The sequence below is a fragment of the Caloenas nicobarica genome, chromosome 18 (genome assembly GCF_036013445.1).
Source record: "Caloenas nicobarica isolate bCalNic1 chromosome 18, bCalNic1.hap1, whole genome shotgun sequence".
Taxonomy (NCBI): domain Eukaryota; kingdom Metazoa; phylum Chordata; class Aves; order Columbiformes; family Columbidae; genus Caloenas; species Caloenas nicobarica.
In genome coordinates this window covers 8,098,869-8,118,843 of record NC_088262.1, presented here as the reverse complement: position 1 = coordinate 8,118,843, position 19,975 = coordinate 8,098,869, and the positions used below count along the sequence as shown (strand labels likewise).

The window sequence follows — 19,975 nt, the reverse complement described above, 5'->3', positions numbered from 1 at the left end:
ACTGCTCATACTCCAGCCTCGCTGGGAAAGAGCTAGTGCTGGCACCAAAGATGAAACTGGACCATCATTACACACATTACATCAGTATGTCAAGAGCTCTGGGCATCAGGAGTCAGTACTGGTATGGGGAGGTATCACTTAATGAATCCTCAGTGAGTACTGGCCAGCTGACCAAGTGATGTCCCTCCAAAAGTGGTCCTTCCCCAAGCTGTTTCAGTGATCTCAAGACTACTCACAGGCTACTTCAATAAGTGTTATCAACAAGCTCAAAACTACAAAATGCAGTTGCCGTCAAATACGCTACAAAAATGCCACACAAGGGTTAACATCTGAAGCACACGAAGAAGTAGTCCATGGGATTGAGCTCTAACGTCAGGCTTGCTCAGCCTCCCAGTAACTCAGTTAAGATTTCCTTCTGCTGAACAGGGAGAGTCTCACCTGCCTTTCAGTGCTCAAGAACATATTTGCATCGGTATATCGTTCTGAACCCTGCAAACACTAATAACACACCACATGTTTTGTGAAGCACCATGTGAACGCGGCATCAGGCACAGAGCCTGTTTCACATCCTAATTTCAGAATCCACCTCGTGCTGCATTCAGTGCTTTTCCTTGTTGACCCCCTAGTCCAAATTCCACTGTGCTTTGTCAGCATTTTGTCCTAACCCACACCCTGGCTTACATCCTGCTTTACTAAATTAGACATAAATCTATAATCCAAGGACAGGATCTGCAATCAAACCAAAGTACCTGCGTATTTATTGCCTTCTTGATTGCGTGTTTCAGTAAGAGAGGAAGAGAGACAGCCAGCGAGGCTTTTAGACCCAGCTTCTGGAGTCGAAACTCCAGCGGAGTGGGAAACCTGAAGCTTCCCACAGCCCATTTCTGGATTGTGGAAGTGTTTTCATTGCCTCCCACACCCCACCAGGGTGTGTGTGTATATATACACACACACACACACCCCCCCCCCAATTTTTATACAGCTTCCTAAAGTTCTTTGTTAAAATAAGTACTGTATAGATAGCCTCTTAACATCCAGAAGCAGGCAGCAATATTCACATTCCAGTAAGTGCTCACATGTGAGCAGCAGTTTGGGTATTTTAACTGGAGTTCTCTTGCTGCAGAGCTCCAAGTATATAATGATACTTTCATTTCAACATGCATTAGGGCAATTTAATCTCTGACACATGGTGTTTAAATTGATGCATTATGTTTCAACATATCATTGAGCCATACCGTTCTGTTCTGTATTAAGCAGCATCTGAAGAATACAGACTGACAAAATGATCTGACACTACCTGGCAGCAGCAATATTTGTGTGTTAGTCAGCTCTGGTAAATTATAAAAGTTGTAAATTAGTAGCTTTCCCATTTTGTGATCCTGAATGATACAATCACACAAATCCTTCCCAAAACAAGGCATAAAACTTTCTCTGCAGAGCGACTACATTTAATCTGTTTTCAGATCCCTTGATTTTTTAAAAGCAGCAGAACTATTTGCAGCTTCATGTGCCAGACCCACCTGCCTCAGTTGCTAGGATAAGCAAGCCAAATGGTAGGCAGAACGCTAGCATCAACAATAAATACTTAGCAGGTCTGTCATCACACAAAAGATTGTCAAAACCCAGCAGAAACCCAACCAGAGGAAGCCAGAATGGCTGATGATGAACACAGGACAGTTCAGTCATTCCACCTCTTGTCTGTTGTACCCAGAGCGATGGGATCACCAGCCCAAGGTCAGGCCCCTTGCTCAGCAGCGAGGGAACTCAATAGTGGAGAAGCACTTTTAAAATAGGTACTTACAGCTCAGTTGCTATAATTACCTCTGTGAAAGTCAGTATTAACATGACTAGTTTTATGTTCTAGCCATGCGTCTAGATAATAGCCCCAAGAATGAGAAATACCAGTTTCCCGGAGATGCTCTCAGCTAATCCCGCACTCCTGCATTACCAGCTGGGCTCAACACCCTCCCAGCACCTCAAACGCAAGGCATGGTTTGTGCCACCTTTTTAAAAAAAATAAATTCACGTTCATGTACGTTAAATAAGGCAACGTCTGACCAATAAAGAATAAAATTTGCTCCAGGGTCCTAGAGTGACCCCACGGCCTCTACCTCCAACACGATCACTGCGGTGAGGAGAACATCAGTTTCTATTCCAAATGCGTTCCAGATTTTATCCTCCAAAACAAGAGCTCTGGGAATAAGCACATAAGGATGGAGGAAAAGCAGCACACACCTACCCTCCCTTGGCAACTGCTTGTGAAAACAGGAATACAAGGCACTGAAAAAAAAAACCAGAGGAAAGCATAGTGCTGGAGATGAAACTCTGTATATTTACCCAAACTATCTGATGGTTGCAATTTTGTCTAAGAGTCAGCACTGGACTATCTATGATGGTTCTGCCATCGGAGTTAAGCAAGGAGTTGGTGAGCAGTGGTCACCACCGTGAGGGCAGGGAAGCCAAGCTCGACCTGCTACCACTATTCAGTCTGGGCGATTTCTCCATCTCACATGTCCCAGCACCTTCCTCATCCATCTTGTGTAACTGATCTCATTTAAACCACTGTTCTCCTCCTACATTAGCAAACAAAAAAAGTAAAAAAAGAAAAAGTTACTTGCAACTTTATAAAGCCTGTCTTGTAATACAGATTGTGAGTTCTCTCAGTGGAACTACATAAGAAAGTGTGAGGGGGGGAAAATAATAAGTAATGCCTTTTGGATGTATTACCATTCTTTCTATGGTCTCCTTTTTAGTCAAGACAAGGTATTATACACTGAAAACACATCGCGCTTTTTTTTGTGCCAATGGACAAATGTCGTGGTGGAGGCAAGATGACCTAGATATCCAATTTCTTTCCAAGTTTAACAGTTAGGATTTTAGTCTCACACATATAGAGGCTTTTTCAAACTGCACTGGAGAGTGGTCCTGGCAAGTCAACTGGCTGAGTCTGTCCTGGAGTTAAAAATCAATCCTCTCCTTGGGACATCCCTCCAGGTCACCAACTCTGACTGCCAGTGTCCTACGATCCCCACGTTAGTATTGTTGTTTTGAAGGGACAGTACCTACATGTTACACTGAAAGTTGTCAGAGAAACTTGCAGAATCGATGTTCAGAGGCAAAAGAAAACCACAGGTTAAAAGCAAATCCTAAGGTCTACTGCAGCAGCAGGTACAAAGGTACCACAAAGCTCTCTAAATCTCACTACACACTCAGGGGATGCTCCATAATCAGTTAAAGCCTAATCCAAGTGCTATGAAATTATACTACCTTGCTTCATGCAGCTGACAGACAGGCTCCTCATTGGTCTTTTGAACCATGTGTCTTCTCAGCACTTGGAAGCCCACGTGAAGCAGGACATGGTGTACCGTATTTCCACCTGGTTTCTAAACTTGAAAGCTATTATGTCCTTTTCTCCGGCAGTGAAGCTGCAATTCAGAAACCTGCACCAGACAGCACTGGTTTGTGAGCGGGTTCACCGCATGGCTCTTACTGGAGGTTCAGGGGAAGCTTCCTTGCTACATGAAGCAGGTCCTGACCACCACCAGCTGCAGTCCTGGGCACTAAGAGAAAATAAAAACATGCCAACTGATGCTATGTCCAGCTGTAACCTGGAGCAGCTCAATAGCTGCCCGGGTGGCTGTGGGACGGGTGTTGGTGGCAGTGGGACAGGAGGGAGCACCGCTGGCAGCAGCCAGCCCAGCTCAGCATCCCACAACTGTTTTTATTCCTTTTTTTAAACTAAGGTCTGACTACACACCCAAACACTTCAACTAAACCAGTAGTGTAGCAATCATCTCGACACAAGCTGTTTTTATTCAAATCCAAGTGAGGTGTCTAAAATAGCAAGTCAGCTGTCCAAATATAGCATGGAGTTAGATGACAAAGGTTCAGAGATTCAAAGACCCAGAAGATCTGAAGCCAAGATATTTTTAATATAAGCTTCAGTATCAACACATTACCAGTGGCATCAGATACTGCTCTCGGGGAAAAATATGTTCTACATACAAAGTTCACTTCCCTTGAAGACTTCTGTTATATTGATCATATTGTGCTGCACATGAGCAGTCTAAAAAGCAGGAGGAGAGAGGATAAAGTAGCAAGAGCAGAGAATCCCAGGGAAACTCAGATTTGGTTCACACGGCAACATCTAGAAGTGAAACAACATGTGCCGCTTCAACACCGCGAGGTTTCCAACCACACTGCCTTTTATGGGGAAAGAAGATGGGAGAATGGGGAGAAGAAAGACTACTAAAAACTCAAGACTCCTGAGAAACAAAATTCTGCTACCCAGAAGAGCTGAACAATACAGGGCGTTTTAAAAACCACCTTTGAGGGATGCAGCTGCAAAACTACAAGAATAAATCTTCTGCACTCACTGGCACAGAAGTTCTGCCTGTGACAGTTCCTGGCTACTCCTACATGGCGAGCACATGTGGTCTGTGGCTCTTCCAGACAAAAAGTCCAAAAGCTGTTTGAGACGGGAGGTTGCGGAGACTCCCACATTTCTTAGAGAAGAACTATGCCCTTCTGGGACAAGGTTTAGGCTTCAGCCTGATCAAGTGTCAGAGCAGTTATGTGGCTCCCAACACCCTGCTACAGAACAGTCTGCCACATAACTAATGCATTTTGATGCATTTAAGTTTTTAGCTATTTTGCTTTTTAACATCAGCATTCTGCATTTTCATGATGTCATGGTACCGCTTGTCATCTCAAAGCACTCAAAGAATTATGAAAGGAGAAAATATGTAGAGTTACTTAGGAATTTCATCAGCAGATTAAAAAAACTGGTCTGTATTTAACACTCAAAAACCTGAGTAATTCAAGAAAACGCAGTTCCCCATTTGGATTGGTCAAAGCAAGGAAAGGACAGCAAGCAGGATCTTTGTTTCCTATATTAATTCAGTGCAAAAGAGTTCAAAAGCTGGTTCATGAGGCTGTTCTGGGCAGTGCAAAACACCCTTCTGCAAAGGGCAGGTTGAACATTAACTTTGGTAGCAGGAAGAACAGAACAGGGGTAGGCAGGGAAGAGCCCAAATGTTCCCCAAATGGAAATAAATGCTTTAAAGGACTTCATAGAAGCCAAGATGAAACCGTAACAGCTTTGCATCGCATGCGGCACTACCTGCAGCAGCCAACTGACGATGTATTACCATTTCTTTTGTTCACACAACTGGCAGATCTGAATCTGCCAATCATCTGACGTTCAGCACATTCACAACTAGCAGCACAAACTAAGATTTACCACTAAGCCCACTCCAAGTAGTGCCCATTACCAGCAAACTACTGTGGCTTTAACTGTACAGTGTAGACATAACACTTTTTCCAGACAACAATCAAAGGCATGACCTAAAGTAGAATTTCCAAATTTCGTTTATGAAGGTCCCAGTGCTGGTAGGGATGAGCACAGCAGCTTCCAGGCCACCACACACTGCTCTGAAATAAACGTGCCCACCACCAGCTGAATGTCTACAACAGTTTTAAAGCCCTTGTATTAAGGGGACATGAATTTTTATCAAATTACACACCAATTGTTTACTGGACTGCCAGAGAGAAGCAGCACCTGTGGTCTTCTAAAAAGCCAAAAAGGTGACTGTGGAGAGAAGCCTTTGGAACACCCGCAGGAGATGAGGCAATCTGAAAAATGAGAATCCAACCATTGGCTCTGCATCACAGTTCCCTTTCAACACTGCTAGCGCTGCGGGAAGGCTTGTTCCACTGGCAGCTTCATCCAGCTGTCTCATGAGCTCCATAATCTCCCAACACAGCGAGTCTCCCCCGGGGACCTGCCGTTCTGCTAGATAAACTGACAGCTCTTTAATTTGTCTTTATGACATATTATGCAGACACACAAACCTCAAGTTGTGCCATTCAGCTGAACTCCTTCCAACTACATGCTGAAGCTCCCTGAGCCTCCTCTATCTACAATGGACTTGGAGCTACTTTTGTCCCCATCTATGTATGTTTCTAATCACCCTACCTGTTAGTTTGGGGGTTTTTTCCCCTCCTCTACTTGGTAGTAGAGTTCGTTGGTGGCAGAATATCTTTCCATCCTCTGTAGATACAAAATTCCTCCTGTAGCATAGTTCTGGTCCTTCACTCATAGCAATACACCGCAGCATCTTCCCCTCGTCCCAACAAATACCACCTTTGAGCCTTCTGGCAGACAGACACCAAAAGGCTCTGCTTTCCCTTTCCAAGAAGTGGAATTTGGCTAAAAAGTCTGAACAAATCACTGGATGCAACAAAAGTTCAGTTTAATTATAATGTGGGTAAATGCTGTGCTCTGGGGCAGAGGAATCTGGCTTTAACATAAATCTTTTGCGTAGCAAAAGTAAATCTTTCACTTGGATTTCCCTTGTCCAGGACTGTCAAGCATTATTTATTACGCTGGCAACAAATCACTTCTGTAGCTCTGCAAATTTACATGACATTACGGAAAACACCGCAAGACAGGTTCTCTGGCCTGGTAAATGCACCAATCTCAAACTGAAGACAAAGTACAAGGCAATAATTCAAGGGAAGGAAGACAAGATGACAGGAGGGTTACTAGGTTATTATTTAACGGAAAATAAGCAGATTTAGGAGCAATTCCCAGTAGAGGCAGCAGCATGGTTGGGAGAGAGAGAAGGATCCTGGAGGGAGAACAAGGAGAGCTGCACAAATCCACCTTCCCACCTATAACCAGCAACTCGCAGCTTTTCAGCATCCTTATAGTCTCCCATTTCTACCTCGCGTGTAAAAATGAGCATCATCACTCACCACAAGAGAGATGTGGCAACAGGGAACCCACTGGCCTGTGAGCCTGGGTTAGATGCTTGAAGAAGGGGTAAAGCAGCAAATAGGAGCTCAACAGCCTACCGAGCTTTCTAGACTCCACAGGCAACAATGATCTCCAGTGCAACTGGGAAGAGTTACAGAAAAGTTTCACTTCCTCCAACCTTGTCATCGAGCGCTGCTGAATTATTTGTTTAGACAGGCTTACATCATGCAAACTCACTCGCATCAACTAATAACCAGGTCTTTCCATGTGGGAATGCAAAGCAAATCCTGTGTGTGCAAAAAGGAGACCTGAAAAATAATTCAGAAAGAAAGATCATGATGCTCAGCATAAAGATATGGAAACTTAAAGTTTAAAAATACACGGCTACGACTATAAAATACGGAAAGATATTGTAAGAGGAGATTTACTGACTAGTAAGTCTAGCAATAAGCCACTTAGAGTCCTATGGGGAATCTTTCAAAGCTATCCCCAATTACAGGATTTAATCTAAACATCGGATTTTTCTTCTTAGCAGCAGTTTATAGTAAGAGAGATGATTCCCCATCTCAGTGTTATACTTCTTGCTTCATGTACCCAGTCTTCTGGGTATAACAGTTCTAGGAAAATCAGTTTAATAGAAAAGCCAAGACAGGCCTAAAGGATCTCCTCCAGGTGCCATGTCCCAACAGCACAGATCGTCACAGGACACTCCTCCTCCCATTTCCTTAGAGTAAGATGGCTGATTAAGAGCAATACTGTCCTACTACCTCTGCCTAAGAATTTGAGAAAAACTCGATAAAGAGCGGTGCTCTAGCACCAGATGGCACTGTTACCTGAAAAAACCCACATGAGACTGCGGTCAAAGACACAGGAGAAGCTGGTGGGAAGCAGTGAGAAGTAGACAACATCTTGCCAGTACATCAGGCAATACTTCTCTGTCTCAACACTCAGTAAAGCCTGATTTGAAACACAGGTCAGAGCTAGCAACCCCACCAAGAGAACAGGTGAGGAGCACAGCACCTCCACAGACACCCAAGCCCAGCTTGTCGAGAGATACCCAGTTCAAACAGGACCCAAGGGGATGGCTGTGGAAACTGGTGAATACCTAACCACCCAGGTGAAAGCAAGGGCTGCGCTGATCTTTTTGGCAGTACCTAACAAGGTCTAAGTGAGATGCATTTGACTGCTGCAAGAGGCTCCAAGGAGCAGCTCACCTGGATGCCAATACCAACCAGTGTGAGAGTAGATGCCTATTTCAGCCACCTGTGTAGATTCCTGGGATTCCCAACCACCTCTGTTTGAGCTTGCCAATTAAGCTGTGTCATCCGTATGTGCTGAAAGAACCTGTCCAGTAGCTCTTTCATTTACCTGAAGCAAAAAAGATTCCTCAAATGGTTGCCTTGGGAGGGAGATGGCAGTTACCACACAACAGGTTTTCCACCTTCTTGCTGGATGGTGCTGGGGTTGCCATCTGGATAGCATTAGCAGTGTAAAAATTAGTCACTTGCCACTCTGAGCGGCATTTGGGGCACATTGCCAGGCCTGGAGGAAAGAGTGGGGCTGCATGAACCTCCACCTGCCTTTCCAGAGGAGAAAAAGGATGCTGTGAGGAAATCTGTGTGACTATTGCTGACCAATTCACTCCTGAGTCACAGTAAAGTGCACTGCCCCATCTACATCTTTGGCAGTAAGAATAAAGAGCATATCCAGGAGAAATATTCCTTTGTTCCATTACTGGAGCAAACCAGGGAGGGCTTTTCTGTTGAGCCAAAACTGGACTTTGCTGGTTGGAGGTAACTCTGCGCTAGGGGATGAAGCATCCCCTCTCCCCTTACAATCAGGTCAACAGTGTGCAGGAGCAACTCCTTATCAGCCCACAGCAAAAATCCACCTTGCCAAAACTGCCAGGGAACAACAAGAGGGAGACATATCAATAGAAAATCACTGTGTCTGCTTTCCAGCTGGTTAGCTCATATGCTGCTGCTGTGAATACAAACCAGCCATTTAAATTAGCTTCTAATTGTTCACAATTATTCAGAGACAGCATAACCTGCAAGCAGCTTTAAGACAGCAGGCAAGTAGGAGAGAAAGAATAGTTTGAGATGCCTTAACAAGATTCATATATTCGTGCTTTGTGAGTCTCACAGCAATCTCCAGCAATGCTCTAACAGACCCCCTTCCCAGAGATGTGTGCTTTGCATTGCAGAGGAAGATAACCCATGGGTGTTTCTACATTCCAGGTTTCCAGTCTTTCTTGCTCCAGTTTTTGGACTGGCTCAAAAATTAAACTGATAATATTTTGGTCTACCCCAGTCCTTCTCAGTCTCTGAACACACAGGCGGTTTGAGCAACGCTATTTATAAAGCTGCTTAAAATTCCGGACACAGCCAGAGCTCTTTGATAGGATGTCAGCCATGCGACACCCGAACGTAGGAGGTTGACACAGGACGGTTAGTGTAATACAGCCCACTCTTCTTTTCCTTTCTTTCACCCAGAACCTCCACTACCACCCTCGCAGGAGTCCCTTCCCCCAAACACAGACAGTCATGTTTCACAATTGCAGCAATTTTCTCTCCTAGGAGAGAGGGAAGATATTAGCCTATTATCCTTAAAACCCTAGTGTGCCAGGTTTGGTTCAAACCTAAGAACCAACACAAGTCCAGTTTGCAGGTCAAACCGCCTCAGGGGACTGAATCCAGATGTACCTTACGGATGAAATTCCCTCACACGTTCGGATGCAGAGGTCCAGCGCTGCCACAGAGCCAAAATACTCATCTAGGTCCAGGAACTGCAGCAAATTTAATAAACTCAAGCAGTATTATTTTATCAAGTACAGAATCTCCTAGAGGAGACAAAATAACACTGAAAAGCAATGTATAAATAGCTCTAGCTGAAAGCACAGCAAATGCTGTGTCATGCTAGGCTCCCAATCAGTCCTGGGCAGCAAGTGTGTAGAGCTGACAGGTCTCCTTAACTTCTCAGAGGTTCACGCCTGCTCTGGAATGAGAGCATCCCCTGGAGAAATATCCTGGGTTGGTCCCACATGCAGAACACACTCCTCAAACATGCCACAGTGCCCGACTGCTCTGTTACATATGAGGAACGCTGCACAGACAGGCTGTCTGAAGCCCAAGGAGAAGAGGCAGAGCAGTGAATTCAACAAAGTGGATCAGGACCTGTGCGAATTTGCCGGCTTAGCTGGGAAATACAGGATGCTTAGGCTGGAGATGGAGGCAGTTTTGGCAGCTAGTGATTAAGAGCATTCGGGAAAACTGGAATCTAATTCGCAAGGAAACCAGCATCCCTGCCTCCTTTCCAGGACACAGGTCCAGGGTCACCTCTCCAGTCCCTCCCCACACAGAGCGAAGGCAAGTGCTGTTTTAAGAGACACAATGGCTAACGCTAGCCGCAAAACACAGTAAGCATTTGGCAAAGGCTTTCTGTTAAATACCATGCCTTCTGAACCAGCTGTATCCACAGTTGTCATATATTGGTTTTTAAAAAAAGCCTTTATGACCAGCTCAGGCAGCCTCTGGAACACTAGAGAGAATCCACCCAAAATTCAGTGCCAGTGTGGGTACCCCCAGCATGCATTTATTCCAACAAACAGCAAAGCCACTCCCCCAGCTCACACCGCAGAAGTGTGTGAATGCTGCTGGGACAATGCAGCACTATTGCATCATTGCCCAAAAAACCTCAGCTGCATTTTCTATTCACTGAAAGAGTTTGAGTTACCCTCCCCATACATAAATGCTGTATTGGGCATTACAAAAAGGAACAGCCTCTACTGAATTCATACACCAGGCTACAGAAGCCCAGTTATTTGATGACTGAATTTCTGGAATCCCTGTGCTGTTACACGCCTTTGTATTCAAGGGGTGGATTCAACATTTGCAGAACAGCTGGGGGAAGACTAAAACATCTCCCAACCACAGCAGGTTTAATTCATTGCTTCCGACGAACATTCAATTCCCTTCAATAACTCTGAGAAGATCTCACCAGGACTGGTGGCAGCAACGATGCAATAGGGACAGAAGTGTAAAAACCCTTCAGAGTCCAACTTAATACTGTTGGAGCAAAACACTTTTTCACCCCCCTTGCACACTACGTTGTTGTACCCTTTCAGTCAGAGCACAAAGCATTCAACATCATATTTAAAACCCATCAATGCAATCACACAATGCTACTATATAATTTTGCCTCCAGGTGTTTCCTATGCTGACTTCTAAACCATTTATCATAAGCTCTTCAGATTTCTGCCAGCAACCTAAGACAACACAGCATTTACCCAGCAGAACATCCAACATCTGCATGGAAACACCTCTCTGTGTTACTCTGCAGGTATCCATTCGGTTATTGATGTGACAATAATTCAAGGTTATAGCTCAGGGAATCTTCTTTTCTCCCTGTCCCTTCCTTGGCAACTGAGCAACCAAAAAGAACATATATAGATGGCTCACAGGAGTCACTAAGCTGCTGGTATCAGTAAACACTTCCAGCAATGGCATAGAAACCAGAGGAGCAATAAAGCCAGGTGTTCTCCGGTTTTGTATGAAATACACACAGTTCTCATTCTAAACCTGAAGTTGCACTATTAAATACCTCCCTGCACACAGGTTTTAAAGGCAAAATCCTTTATACCTGCATGAATCCTTGCCAGCCTGGCTTTCCCCGGACAAGGCACACAGACAACACTATACTTCTTGAAGGAGTATATCTTTATGCTCCTCAACTCCACACACGCTCTACATCACAACACAGCCAAACAGCTGTACAGCAATCACAAATTACTGGGAAAAAATATTGCCCAAGATGCTCCAATCCAGTTTTCAAGAATGGCTTAGGCATTTAGGAGACCCTGCAGAGTCCCCAGGGCAGTAACGCACTTCTAAGCCAACCAGGAAACTGAAACCTTCCATTTTTTTCAGAAAAACCTGGAACTGCCCTTTCACTAAAAACATTTCTAAAAGGTCACCTCTTACGGGCAAGCAAGGGGAGATTGACTGTTAACAGAACTCACCTTGGAGCCAATTATCTCCCCATAGATGTCAAAGACTAAAGTCTCAGAACTTTCTTAAGTGGGGTGTAAAACTGTTTTAAGGGATGATTTGCTGCATCCCTCACCTCTGTATACAGATCAGCAGGCTGCTCCTAGCAGGTTTTTTAAAAAGACTTCTTTGTACACCTTCAGCAGGAACATGGGAGCACATCTCTATCCTCTTCCTGGCCTAATATGACAAACATCAGATAGTGACATCACCTGTAAGATATTTCAATGCAGATCAGGTTAGAAAAGATGCTGAAATGGCATGGGGGACATCACAGTTGACTTGGCAGCTCTGTCAAATATTGCAGAGTTATAAAGCACACGCATCCCCTTCTTATCCTTCACACCCCTCCGCAGACCTGCGAGCTCAGCCTAAGGTCTGACATGAGCTGAGGTTTTCATCTTCAGTATTTTCCCTGCCTCCGTGGACTCCGAGGTGTAGCCTGAGTGGTGAGTAGCTCTGCTGAGGCTGCCCTTAGAGCAGTAAGTGCTCACTCCAGACAGCATGAGCAAAATGCAGCTAAAAGCCTGTTTGCCTGAAGTCAGCAGTTCTGCTTCCAATCAGACACACAGCTAGTCAGTGAGAAGCTCTTTTTTCCCCTTAAAAAAACCCCCAAAAAACAACCACACATAAAAAACCACCTTTCAGAGCAGAAAGGCTCTAGATTCCTAGCACGGATGCAATATTGAGTCTTGCATTATACCTGTGCTAACAGCCTCTTGGGAATTTCTTAACCAAGAGGAAAAAATACTAAAGACAAATGATGCAGCTAATCAATTACAAAGCCACTGATCCCCATCCCTACAGCGGCGTGACTCCAAATGCATGCTTTGTACATCTGGATGCCTTTGCACCTACACACCAAAGAATAACAACAGTCTGGTGAACAACTAATCAATAGTCTCCTCTGCAAAATACATTTTACCTTCTCAAACAAGGTCAATTACCCTTGACAGGGAGCCCTGTATTTCCTGGAACTGTAATTCACATGATGACTACTTCCTAGAATATCCTTTTTTGAGGATATATTGCTATGCACAAATACAGTAGGAAAGTGTATATTTTGCTTTAACTCTTTTGCCAGACTCTTCATTATGTGCCATATACACAACATGTTCTTTGCTTTAATGACTTCAGGGATTTCAGTCCATCACCACCTTGGTGAAACACTGAGCCATAAACACAGTTCGGGTAGGTTTGCAAACACTATAAAAATACCCTCAGAAGATGATTTAGAGAGCTGAGCTCCCCTGACAGCTGGAGCAGCACTTGGCCTCCTCCTGCACGCTGCCAGCAAAATGGAGCTGAACTGAACTCTGCCTCTACCAGCACTGCCAAAATGCAAAATGCCCCGGCAGGACTGCCCTGCAAACCCCTGAAAAGGGGACAAAACTGCAGGCCTGTAACTGCGGAAAGCAGCGATGGGACAGCAGATTTCAGAGTCACTGCAAAGCCACACGGCACGAACTGAATGGCATCAGCACAACCATAAGCAGAACCGCTCCGAGGGGCTGAGTCCCAGCCATGTTCTGGGAAGGGTTCGTGGGTTGATAAGCCTCAGCCTGCACTCTATGGGCTGTCGTTCCTAATTAGGCATACAAACTAGGATCTCCCTAAAAACTGCCCCTACTCATTAATGGCCGCTGTGTACTCCTCAGATGTGGCAGGCTTCTGAAAAAGATGCGTAACCTCCAGCAGCAACTCAAACCAACTCAGACCAGCCACTGCCAGGACACTCCTACACATACAACAGCAATTTTCACTTGAAAAGATTCTCCAGCTCTGCAAGTTATGCGCCTGTAAAGGCACTGTGTCATCAGCTGCTATGAAAAATCAGGTGCACCATTAAATAGTGGACAATAATAAGCCAAGAACATGGCATTTCTCCACTTGAGGGTGTATGCTCTGCATATACTCAAGTATATACTCAGATACTCAAGTATGCAAAATACTGTCAAGTTTTAAAAGTATGCTGAATACACAGAAAAAGATGCAAAAGGGATATTTTTCTATTAATATAAAGTGACACATTGTGTTCTTACCACAAACTAAAAAAATCCAGAAGGCACCCGATGTGGCAGAATCCTGTACTAAAAGGTCCTCAGCCGTGAACATCTGCATAATATAACCACCAGCCTCAGACTCACTGCTGACAGGTATTTGTCAGACTTTTTTTTTTTTATTCACCCCTTATCAGGCATGCATTACAAGATCTCCTGCATGTTATGACATGCACCTTTGCAGCAGATTCATGCAGTGAACACCGAGCACTCCCTTCTCTGTGCAGAGCCAGATCCATCTCACTTAATTCGTCTGCCCAGATTCAACTCTCATTACCCCGGAGCTATGTGCCTGGCTCAGATGGCCACGTATGCAACATTACCTTTATCCTCTCAGGTACTTGCTGGTGCCTCACACCTCGCTGCTTTCCTCTTTTACCCTTGCCTGGGGCACCAAAGGCTGAGAACATGGATTTGGACAGAGAAAACAGCAGACAGGAGGATGGAGTGGTCAGAATGCCAGCCATGGAGCCTTAAGAATCACATTTGCCATGGCATTTAGTAGGGCTAAAGCTGCTACTTAATTAGGTTTGCTTAATGAGTCATATTAAATAGCGTGTATGTAAGAACAGGTTTTCCATTAGTGTGAGGACCTCACTGGATTATCTAGGTGAAACGCTGCCATTACAATGGAGTCTTTTTTTCATTTTATATACTTAACCATGACCTACATTCCTCTGCTCGAAGGAGGCCCATCTCCAGAGGGAATGTGCCTGTTTAATCAGCTCCAGCATTTTTTTCTGGGTTCAGCAGGGATGGCTGGAGCAGCCTCATGTCTCTTCAGATAACACACAGATTACAGAAGCTCCAGGAGAGAGTGGTAAAAAAGCCATCACGTTCAAATACAGGCAGGCAGCATCTGTAGCCTGATCTGACCCGCACCCTCCGCTCCAGAGACTACTGGGATCGATGGACACCAAAGCCTCGATGAGCCTGGCCAGCTGCTTCACCTTGTTGGGCAAGGGGTTGTCTCCTGGTGAAACTTCAGTCAAGATCAGGTTTGAGGAAAAGAAAACCAGAAGTCTTTGAGGCAGTCAGCAACCTTAACTCTTGTCTCCACAATAAATAAGCCTATGAGCCACTAATAAAGAGAATGTACAGACAGACTCACCACCTGCATTAAAATACAAAAAGGGAGCAGCAACTCACATGTAAGGATTACACCTTACCCTTGTTTCCAGAAACAGGGGGGGAAAAAAAAAAAAAAAAAAAAAAAAAAAAAAATCACTGTTGTAAGCGTAGGAGTGTCCTGCTCAGGGCTGGTCTGAGGGTGTCAGGGCTGCAATAGGAACTGAAAAGAACTAGAAGAAGCTGTGACAGTAACACACCTCACTGCCACAGTCCTTGGGAAACACTAATTTGATCAACGCATTCTCATCAGGAAGCGTTTCAGATTTACACTTTTTCAATCCCATACCAATTCTACAGATTAAAAAAACAAACAGTTTTTACAAGCTAATTCACATCATTTTTCTGCCCTCTCCATCACCACCAGCAATCAAGATCCCTGATACCTCTGAAGTCTGTTAGCTTTGTTGATGTGTGATGCAGAACAGGATACACCGAATGCTGCAAAGCTCAACAATACTGACAGCAATAAAAATAACTCCTGCTTTGGTATACTAAGCAGTTAACATCAGGAGGTGCACAAAGAATGTGCATACAATAAGCTGTCACAAAACGACAAGGATTATGTTACACAGAAACAGGTCTGAGATTTAAAAAGATATGAGATCATCGGGGGCGTGGTAAGAAAGCCATGGATGCAAAAGAAAGAAAATTCCATGATTTTCCCTTTTATTCACATCATCCCAAACAGAACAAACTAAGGAGAGATCAGCCTTAAAGTTCTTTCCAACTGGAAGGAAACAAGCCCACCTTTTCCTTTGTCATGGGATAAAGTCCTTCCCTTCACAGTGCAGCTCTGAGACACAGGCTGATGGATGCCGATGCAAAGGGCCTTGCCTGCACGAGGGCAGCGGCCAGGGCAGGTCTGGTAGCCAGACCTGGGCCACCTACCGCAGGACAGACCCCGGCCACCAGCGCCATTCCTACCACATCCTGCTCCTTCACCTCAGCACGGACACCTGGTGCTGTTCAGCATGGCATCTTCTCTCAAACTCTTCCATCCCATCTGCCAGACTTGGGGAAATGAAACAAAGCAGAAAAGATTTCAACTGCAAGGAAAATTAACTCGATTTCAGATAAACCTGCACAATCCCAAACTCAGCTGCAAGCCAGCATGCACACTCACACTGTACTTACTCTACCAGAGCATGACAGTCTCAGCAAGGGATGAAGAGGTGAAGTCTGCTCCTCTTCATCCCCCTCCTCGCACAGCCCTTTGCAGAACTGTCATTTCCCATGCCATTTTTAAGCGCTTTGTTTTCAAATCTCAGCCAGAGAAGCATAACGTGGGCATACAAAGCCATTAACTAACTACTGGCCTGGAGTCCAAATGACTAGAGGCGGTAGGACAAGCTGATTTTCCAAAGGCTTCAACCTTTGTTGAAGGGGCCACCTGCCCAGAGAGCTACATAACAAGAAATAAATCCCACCGAAAATCCACACAGAAGGGTTTGCAGAGCCTGTTGTATGACATCCTTGAGGGCCACCGAACATGATAAGCACACTGTAAACTGATCTCCTTTACTTTTATCAGCGTTCAAACCTTGGAGCAACATAAGGTTACTTTTCACAATTGCCTAAAAATATGATGAGTCCACAGTGGAACACTTACCTGTTTCAGAAGCAAAGTTTAACCCCAAACTTTTAGGGACACTTAAGTCAACACTTAAATATAAGCTGAAACATAACAAGGGTCTCCCCTTCTGTGTACCTGACCAGCAGTAACACAAACCTTTTGTGGCAGAGTCCTGGTAGGAACACAAGTCATCTCTGAAAACATCCCCTGCCTGCAAGGGTTGCACTGATGGATGGTTTGTATTGAAGTACTGCAATAATTAGTAAATTATTAATTGAATACAAGACAACCATACAGTTCTCCTGTCGTAAATCTGTATTTTCAACCCAAGAGAAGAGGCAAACACCACTTTTCTGGGTGAAATGATTTTAAAGAAACTCCAACTCTCACCACCCTGATTTCTGCATCTGTTGGGACGGACCCTCCAGCTATATTCTTACCACACTTAGGTCTTCCATGGACAAAGCATACATGTTGTTTCAGCCCCAGATTCAAAGTTCTTCCTTAGCTTTCAGTCTGGTCAGCTGAGATGGCAATGCAAAGATAGGAATTACTAAAAATCATTTATACAGTGGTGTGGGGTATGCTTGTCCATCGGTGGTTTGGGTCTTCTGCCACAGCCGCGTTCCAGAACCTTGTCAGGATTGTAGGGTCACCACAATTGCATCATCAGCACTAAGCCTCCCTGACAGCCACAGCCAGCGCAACGCAGAGGTACCTTCCACAGGCTTTGGGTGTTGCAGATTTTCACCAATACCTCACTAGCTCACTTAATAAAGCAATGATAACTGCAAAAAGGCACTCAGTTTTTTCATCCAGCCACCTGAAGCCTCTAAGCACCTCGGGGTCAATGCATTTACGTGTCACCTTTTGAACAGCAGCAGCCCAAAGATCAGAAGGTGGCCTAAAAGTCAAAGCCTATAATTCAAAAGTCCCAGGTCTATTTCATCTGGCAAAGATGATTTTGATACAGTAGCTTTAAAAAAAAATGCTAATGAAGTTTAAAAAGAAGCTGCTGCTCTCATCTCAAGACTAAGTGATGATCAGTATAGAGTTTATCATCTCAGAAAGTGATAGCGATAAAGGCAAGTAAGATTTGCAACTGAATCCTACTTCTCTTCTACCACATGTACCAATCACAGACCCCTCCGCAAAGTTCAAGTAACACTTCAGGGTGGAATGGAGCAAGACAAACTGCAATTTTCCTCTTGCAGAAAACAGCATCAGAAGCCCAGTCCCACAGCAATGCTGCAGAGACGGCATGCGATGGATAAATATTTCAATGGGGAAGTCACCATAGCTTACTCTTTCAGAGGACAATTATAAAAAGAGAATTGTGAAGATACTTGAACAGTGCATCAAAAAGCATATTGCTAGATGTTACCAACAGTCTGGGCACTCAAACACCACTTCTTTTCATAATAATGGGGAAAAAAAAACCTTTGTGATGTGCACGGAAGTATGGAACTGAAAACAGTGTAGTTTCCTAAAAAAAAAAAAATTAAAAATCACTGACAGTGGAGGAGTAGAGTGGGATAAAAACAATACACATCTATCAGTGTGACATTTTAACAACAGCAGCAGCTTTTGTGAATGGAGCACTGAGATGATTCCAAAAACATTAAGAGTTTCAAAACACTCCAAAGAGAAGTGCTGCTAAATGGCCATCTCACCATTACAACATCTCTTGGCAGGGATGTGCAGCTTTCAATACATCCGATAAAGACAATTCCTCTCTCTGCTCAGAGACATGCATTCAACACACCACTCAGATTTCACCCAAGTGACATTTCAGTAGCACCTGCCCCCAGTTAAAATCGCTATTTATAGCAAGGTGGGTGTCGAAAAGGGCAATTTCACCCATCACTTGAGGTCTAGGTGCAAATCACAGACTACATGTTGTCATTTATGATTAAAAGCTCTTCCTCTTCCTGGGCTCTAATGGAGATTTGCCACTTTGCTCAATCAAAGCTCTAATGGCAATTTTCCAACTTGCTGAATGTGACAGGTGCCTTCTTTTCCCGAAAGCACAAGATAAACCCAAAGGCAATGTCTGGATGAGGCTAAGCTGGAAGTAGCAGTACTAGCTATGCACACAGCAGGTACTAACCTTGCAATGGGACCATAATAAACATCCTTTGTTTCACTTTTCTTTAGCACACCGATTCTCCTAACTACTTCATTTCAAATACCCTAATACAATTTAGTGAAAAAAAAAAAGCAGCCTTTTTAACTCCCATACCAGTGTCATTCATTAGCAGGAAAATTTAAAAACCCAGCTCAACAGCACTGCTCAGTTCAGACGGAATACTCCCAGGCTGGCAGGTCATGCTTAACCAGCTGAGCATTTTGAGAACATCCAGGGATGTTTTTCTGATGAAACTGCAAAAACGAGAGGGGAAAAATGGATGCCCTGCCAGGCAGGCAGGCAAAGCGTCAGTCAGGTCTGCCACTGTCCAGAGCAGGGTAGGGACCGCTTGCTTCAAAGCAATGAACATGCCATCGCCCTGAATACCTTCACACCCAGAGAAAAATGCAAATAGGAAAAATAAGGGATGTATGGATAAACGGGGAGGGGGAGAAAGGGTCTTTGAGGCACCAGGGGTCCTGGCGTGGGGAGAAAACTAAACCTAATCAAAGGGCACAAACACGAAAGGGCCTCCTCTGAAGCAGCAAAATGGTATAAAAGCGAAAAGAGCTACGAAAAAAAGCCTGCTACCACAACAAACTTTTGTCTACAGCAGCAGTGAGACACCTGATCCTCCTCCAGCACAGCAGAAACCAGCTGAGCTAAGAGCCAAGCTAGCAAATACCCAAGAACTGCAATTTGGTGTCTTTTCTACTGTGCTCAACAGCACACACAGGTTGGACAATGACGCGATGAACGTCATTCTGTGTCTAAACCTTGATCTTTTGTTTTGAGCCCTCATTCAAGCATTGCCAGCACTGCAGATCAGAGGCAGGCAATCCAAACTGAACTGGAGCTAAGTTAGCAGCACCAGTGCGAACAAATGCCATTTCACAGGATTTCTTAGGCTGCTTTCCAGAACGAGCATCACGGACTCTCCAGCTCCCAGGGCGTTCGGTTCGCTGCCGTCATCGCATCAACACGATTCTTTCAACAGGAAGGAGATGCGGATAGAGGCCGCGCAGCAAAGATCACTCATAAATGCTTCTACAAAATGGCTTGCTGGCCCAAACGGTACCAAGCAGTCATAAAGATCCAAGTTCTAGAAAGGAAAGCAAGAGCTCTCCACTCCGAGTTTGCTGCCCCCTCCGCACGCTCACCATTAGCAGAACAAGGGCACAACGCTCATTTAGAGAAGCAGGCAGAGGAGCACGGAGAAAGGACCTACAACCACCACCTTCAAAAGCTGATCTTTTCACTCCATTTCTCACCACT

General features: G+C 44.6%; 1 protein-coding gene across 1 annotated transcript in view; it reads right to left on the bottom strand.

Moving 5' to 3' along the window:
* Window positions 1–19,975, bottom strand: part of UBE2O (ubiquitin conjugating enzyme E2 O) — a 61,512-nt gene that overhangs the window by 31,052 nt on the left and 10,485 nt on the right. The gene's annotated exons all lie outside the window — the stretch shown is intronic.